Source organism: Sapajus apella, unplaced genomic scaffold (genome assembly GCF_009761245.1).
Source record: "Sapajus apella isolate SASKATOON/1434 unplaced genomic scaffold, GSC_monkey_1.0 scaffold187, whole genome shotgun sequence".
In the NCBI taxonomy this organism is placed as follows: domain Eukaryota; kingdom Metazoa; phylum Chordata; class Mammalia; order Primates; family Cebidae; genus Sapajus; species Sapajus apella.
In genome coordinates, this window is record NW_022437127.1 from 51867 (window position 1) to 59248 (window position 7382).

A 7382-nucleotide genomic window follows, 5' to 3' on the forward strand; every position below is an offset into this window, starting at 1 on the left:
GCGCGATCTCGGCTCACCGCAACCTCCGCCTCCTGGGTTCAGGCAATTCTCCTGCCTCAGCCTCCTGAGTAGCTGGGATTACAGGCACGCGCCACCATGCCCAGCTAATTTTTTGTATTTTTAGTAGAGACGGGGTTTCACCATGTTGACCAGGATGGTCTCGATCTCTTGACCTCGTGATCCACCCGCCTCGGCCTCCCAAAGTGCTGGGATTACAGGCGTGAGCCACCGCGCCCGGCTAAAATATACTAAATTCTTAACAATATAAAGTCATACTTTACTGCTATGACTCTGACTTGAAACTAATTTGATGAGGCCATGAGCTAGAGCACAAATCAGTCCTGCCACCGGGAAACTGTCGGGTCACTGCAAATACAGATTTTATTAGCAAGGCAGAATTTTTCTTTTCCCTCTTAAGTCACCCAGTGATGAGTCGGTTCTAGGCCACAAGATCAAAAACTCCAGTTTCAAAATCTAACAGCCGCCAGCGGGTAATCTCATACATGCTCAGATTTTACTCTGTAAAAGAGGATCAAGTCACATCACATACAATTAAACATGTATTGTTTTCTTAATAGTCTAATAGAGGCTGAGCACGGTAGCTCACGCTTGTAATCCCAACACTTTGGGAGGCCAAGGTGGGTGGATCACGAGGTCAAGAAATTGAGACCATCCTGGCCAAGGTAGTGAAACCCTGTCTCTACTAAAAATACAAAAATTAGCCGGGCATGGTGGCGAGCGCCTGTAGTCCCAGCTCCTCGGGAGGCTGAAGCAGGAGACTTGCTTGAACCCGGGAGGCAGAGGTTGCAGTGAGCTGAGGTCACACCACTGCACTCCAGCCTGGCAATAGAGTGAGATTACATCTCAAAAAAAAGAAAATTTAATAGAAAGATGCATTTGTGTATATTGGCCAGAAATTGGGCTAAAATTTTCACAAATGAGACTCAAGAATGTTACCATAGGACTATCAATGCCAACTTATCTGAATCAGATGGCATAGCCTAATTTCCTCTACAACTGACAGCACATTCTTTGGTGTCTTGGTATTTTTCAGTGTCCTTGAAATTTTTGACTACCCACTAGAGAACAGGTTGACCCATTCTTCATGAGCTAGGTAGAAGGGAAATTCTTACTTTATCTAACCAGTAGACAACAGACAGACTCATTTTGGAGTGATCAAAATGAAAAATAAATTGTGGTTTGGTTCAGTTCCCTTTTGACCAGTATGTTCTTGAAATTTTGAAAACATTTGACTCTTTTTTCTTTTAGTGTTTCAGTGTGGATAATCTCATTTAATCTATTTTCAAGTTCATTTTTCAAGTCAAAATTTGTCAAATATTGGCAATTTCTTTTTTTTTTTTTTTGAGACGGAGTTTCACTCTTGTTACCCAGGCTGGAGTGCAATGGCACGATCTCGGCTCACCGCAACTTCTGCCTCCTGGGTTCAGGCAATTCTCCTGCCTCAGCCTCCTGAGTAGCTGGGATTACAGGCACGTGCCACCATGCCCAGCTAATGTTTTGTATTTTTAGTAGAGACAGGGTTTCACCATGTTGACCAGGATGGTCTCGATCTCTTGACCTCGTGATCCACCTGCCTCGGCCTCCCAAAGTGCTGGGATTACAGGCTTGAGCCACCGCGCCCGGCCAATATTGGCAATTTCATATGATTCAAGTTAATATATTGTTTCTATACTACTAAATAGCATGCCCCTGAAACGCTTTGCCAATTTACTCCTATTGACAGTGTATTAAAATATCCATTTTATTTCATTCTTTACAACATGCTATTATCAATAATTTTTAGTTTTCCCAACCTGGGAAGTGAAAAAGACATTTAATTGTCTTGGTTTTCATTACTGGTTAGTTTGAATTTCTATCCTCTGTTCATTTTTCTATTTATTTTCCTTTCCGGTACCTACTACTTTTTGACATCTTTGTTTAAGCTTTATGTATTTACTATTGACCTATTAATTGTTGTAATCACCCACTAAAGAGTAAATTCTGGCTGGGGACAGTGGCTCATGCCTATAATCCCAGCACTTTGGAAGATCCTGGTGAATGGATTACTTGAGGCCGGGAGTTTGAGACCAGCCTGGCCAACATGTTGAAACCCCATCCCTTCTAGAAATACAAAAATTAGCTGGGTGTGGTGACGCATGCCTGTGATCCCAGCTACTCAGGATACTGAGACACAAGAATCACTTGAACCGGGGAGGCAGAGGTTGCAGTGAGCCAAGATCGGACCACTGCACTCTAGCCTAGGCGAGAGAACAAGACTCGGTCTAAAAAAAAAAAAAAAAAAAAGACAATAAGTTCCATCAGTGCATGGATTAAGGGATTAAGTCTCATTCACCACTGTATTTTATGTACTCAATATATAATAGTTAAATGAAAAAATAAAATTTAGATTGTAGGGGAGCCCATGAAAGTAGATATTGGCTATCTTCCCACAGATTGACTCCTGTTTTCCTGGTTCTCATGTTTCAAGCTCTGTTAAGCCTGGAAGAGGGCGTTTTGTCTTTACAAAGATACAGCTCCAGATCACCCCTCTGGACCAGTTCCTTAGATCTCAGACTTCCTCTGTTCATGAATAATGGATATATATGATTTCCTGTGAAGTTTCTTTACATGGTGACCATAATGAGTGTTGAGTTTTAGTTCCTGGTCCCCTCACATAATGACTTCAATTCATGACTTTTTGCCATAAGTGGCTATTAAAAAGTTACATCACTTTTTGGAAAACTCCTTTTTTTGGTATAATGATGTCACCACCAAACAAATAAACATGCTATAAGAAATTATATTTCGGCCGGGCGCGGTGGCTCACGCCTGTAATCCCAGCACTTTGGGAGGCCGAGGCGGGTGGATCACGAGGTCAAGAGATCGAGACCATCCTGGTCAACACGGTGAAACCTCGTCTCTACTAAAAATACAAAAAATTAGCTGGGCATGGTGGCACGTGCCTGTAATCCCAGTTACTCAGGAGGCTGAGGCAGGAGAATTGCCTGAACCCAGGAGGCGGAGGTTGCGGTGAGCCGAGATCGTGCCATTGCACTCCAGCCTGGGTAACAAGAGCGAAACTCCGTCTCAAAAAAAAAAAAAAAAAAGAAATTATATTTCGACATCCTGTTTCAAGCAGACACTATATAGAAGAAAGTATATGAATGAGTGTTTAGAGAGTGGCCAAAGAGGGGCCCCACCCTCTGTAATCTGCTTTTTGATGCTCAGGTGAGGACTCTGCAAACCACATCTTTTTTGCTTGCTGGCTTTATTGGTTTCTGACAATAAGAGGTGTTAAAAGGAGGCTGCAAGGCTGGAGGAGGGATGTAGGTATTGCTGCTTCCTGTTTTGCTTCTTGTTTCTCTAGCATCATCCCAGCAATCATAGTTCACCCTGAGAAGGGTTGTTGTTTCCAGTTTCATTTCTTAAATCCCAGAGCCAGCCTCATGGCCCCCTCTCAAAGGCAAGAGCATCAGCCAATGGGCACCTCTTCTTCAGAGGTCTGAGTCCCTGAGACACTAGGTACTTCCTCTGAGTTCTGGGGGCACCCGCAACCTCCTTCTCAGAAGCCAGCCTCCCAGTTATGTGGAGCCCTTCTTCCAAGTTAGGTTCTAACAACCTAACCCTTTTACCTTTGTTTCTACAAGGGTTGATCACTGCTTCGCTTCCTATACTTACTATCTCTGTGTTTCATCAGTTCCCCTTTTTCTCTTTTTAGACCTCCAATATCTGTTTAATTCTTCTATTAATTCCTTCTGGTATACTGTTCATTTTCTTTTCTTTTCTTTTTCTTTTTTTTTTTTTTTTTTGAAAAGGTACACCCTGTCACCCACACTGGAGTGCAGTGATGCAATCACAGCTCACTGCAGCCTTAAACTTTTGGGCTCAAGTGAGTATGTCACCATGCCCCGCTAATTTTTTTTTTAGACGCAAGGTCTCACTTTTTTTCCCAGGTTAATCTTAAACTACTAGATTCAAGTGATCCTCCCACTTTGGCCTCACAAAGTGTTGAGATTATAGGCGTGAGCCACCATGCCCAACCCATTTTCCTTTTAGACCCTGAGTAACACACAGTACTACTCACCAATTTACATGACATGACCATGTGCATGTATGTGTGTTTGCATTTGTATGTATTATTTGGGATTTATTATACATAGGATCACACCATCTGCAAATTGAGGTAATTTCTTTTCAAAAATATTTTTTCTCATGTTTACTTTTACAAGATATTTTGGCCAGGTATAGAATTGTAGAGTGACAGTTTTGCTTTTTTTTTAGTGCTTTAAAACTATGGTAAACTTCTTTGTAAAGCTCCCTATGAGAAATCTTATGTCCTCCTCATGTTTAATCCTCTGTATGTAATATGTTCTTTTCCCTTTTATTCCTTTTAGGATTTTGTCTTTATCATTGGTTTTGATGAATTTGATTCTGATGTTCCTTGGTGAAGTTTTCTTCATGTTTCTTGTTCTTAGGATACATCATATTTCTGTAATATTTGAAGTTTATGGTTTCCGTGAAGCTTCTTAATCTTTCATCCAGTATGTTTTAAATATTTTTGTCTCTCTTCTCCACTACACGCCCTTCGGGGATTCCACTTAGCCCTATACTAGGGACTTTAAAAGTTTTACACTGATGGTCTTTTTATGTTTTCAAGTCATTCGTTACTGTGTGTTTCATTTATGTTAGTTTCTACTTCTATTCCCTCTAGTTCATTAATCTTTTCTTCCGCAATGTTTAATCCAGTGCATTCTTCCGCTTCAGACTGTAAATCATAGTTGTTGTCTACAGAATTTGATATTTAAAAATATCTTCAGCTTCTCCATTTAATCAAAATACAATTATAATAACTGCTCTAATGTCCTTTTCTGCTGTTTCCCACATGTGTGTCAATTTCAACTAGATTATTAGATTCTTCATTGTGTGTCATGTTTTCCTGCTTCTTGGCTGCTTGATATTCTAAGATTTGATGCTAGAGCTGTGGCGTCAATGCTCAAAAACGCCCAAAGACACCACTCAACCTCAGTGTCTATGCACAGCCAAGCTTTTGCAACAGGAAGGCAGAGAGAGCAGGGATGAGTGTGCTGCAACATGGGGATAAAGGGTACCCCCATTGTGCTTGAGGCTTTCCTATGCCTCATAGAAAAATGTGCCTTCCTTAATTTTTCCCAGGAAAACCACCCTACTTCAGGCCCTGTCTCTCTGTCCAAATATCAGGACAGTCCTCTCACCAGTCTCATCCATCCAATGGATTGATGAAGGTCCAAATACGATTCAGTGGAGAAGGCATTCTCTTGTCAACAAATTGTGTGGAAACAACTGGACATGCATATCCCAAAAAGAAAAAAATTCATCCAAACCTCAATACTGACTCAAAAACTAACTCAAAATGGATTATGCAACTACATGTAAACTAGAAAACTAGAAAAAGCATAGAAGAAACTATAAGACAAAATCTCGATGACAGAGTGAGGCAAAGTGTTCTTTGTTGTCACATAAACACAAAACACATTAAAACACTGGTAAATTCAACTTAATAAAAATTAATAGTGTTTGCTCAACACAAGATGGCATTAAGAGAACAAATATAAGCTGCAGATTGGGAGAAAAATGTAGACATCACAAATGTGACAAAGTACATGTGTGATAGTAACTAGTTCGTGCCACTGTGATCGAGCCCCATGGTGCTGGGACGTTTGGTTAAACATTATTTTGGTTGTATTCCAGAGAGTGTTTCAGATGTGATTAACATTGGGATGGGCAGACTAAGTGAAGCAGATTGCCCTACTTAATGCAATCAAACGCCAAGAGAGAAGAGACCTAATGGGAAACAAATGCTTTCCTGGGCATCCAGCTTTCCTTCCATCTTGGGAATTTCATTCTCCATAATCTCAGAAGCAAATTCATATCTATATACACACACATATGCATTTCATAGGTATGTGGCTAACATTGTATTTTTAAAAGTTCAGCCATAAGATGATGAATTTTGAAGCTGGCCAATGAATAGGGTGTGTTCTATGATAAGATTCTATCTCCTTTTGTACACCATTGAAGTTCTGCATTTGAAGAAGTAGGACAGGAGAGAGCAAGTCCACCTAGGATGGTAACAGCTGAATTTCTCAACATATACTTCAAAGCCCTAGGGGTTAACTCAGAGAGTCAAAAATACCGCCCAAACCCTGCCCCTCACACCAGGGCTAGGGAACACTGTGGCCCTCAGTGATTTTGGTTAGCTGGGTCTGGGAGCCATACAATGGCAGAGGGAGCAGGAAACACTATGCAAATCGAGGCCAGGACAGCAAGGAGGGCCTGTTGATGGCAGAACACAGGTGAAACTATCCTTAGAAAGCGAGTGTGGAGAAACACAGATCATGCCTGAGACATGGTGGATTTGAGCACTGGCTACTGGGGAAATGAAAGGAAGGGGCTTCACAGTGCAACAGACCAGAAGTGCCAATCTTAGAAATGCAGAATTGCTGGGAGAGGGGGAGGCGTGGACAAAGGAAGGGTCTCTGGAGACTCCTGGTGAAGAGAACGAATGAATGAAGTAACTGGTAGAGATTAGAGGCCGTGGTAGAACAAAATAGCATTCCAGAATGAGAACACACACCATGCATTCCCCCAAGGAAGACAGTATTTCCTAAAGATGAGAAAAATCTTTTTAGGCAAGCATCTTGTATCCAGTAATGTGACCCATGTGTCAAGACTGTGGAAAAAGATAATTAAACATGCTAAACTCAGCAAGACCTGACTCCCTCATGAGGACTCAGTTAAGGATGAATACCACTCAGCAAGTGATGACTATGGCATTCACTTTTGAATCGATCATAAGCATTCATATATTTAATTGTGGATCTAAACCAAAAACCAAGGTGGGGCAATATGAGAATCAGAAAATGTCACTGCTATATGTTTGAATTAAAATACTGTTATGAGAAACGGCAGCTAAAGAAGATAGGAAAAGGAAAACAAATCATGTAATTGACTGTCATATGGAAATATTTGGCATTGAAAGTTATAATTTAAAATGTAGAAACCAAATATTAGAGGTGTGTCTAATTGAAAGGGAAGAAAATCTATCAAAAACATTTTTAAGCCGGGCGCGGTGGCTCACGCCTGTAAGCCCAGCACTTTGGGAGGCCGAGGAGGATGGATCACGAGGTCAAGAGATCGAGACCATCCTGGTCAACATGGTGAAACCCCATCTCTACTAAAAATACAAAAAATCAGCTGGGCATGGTGGGGCATGCCTGTAATCCCAGCTACTCAGGAGGCTGGGGCAGGAGAATTGCCTGAACCCAGGAGGCGGAGGTTGCAGTGAGCCGAGATCGCGCCATTGCACTCCAGCCTGGGCAACAAGAGTGAAACTCCGTCTCAAA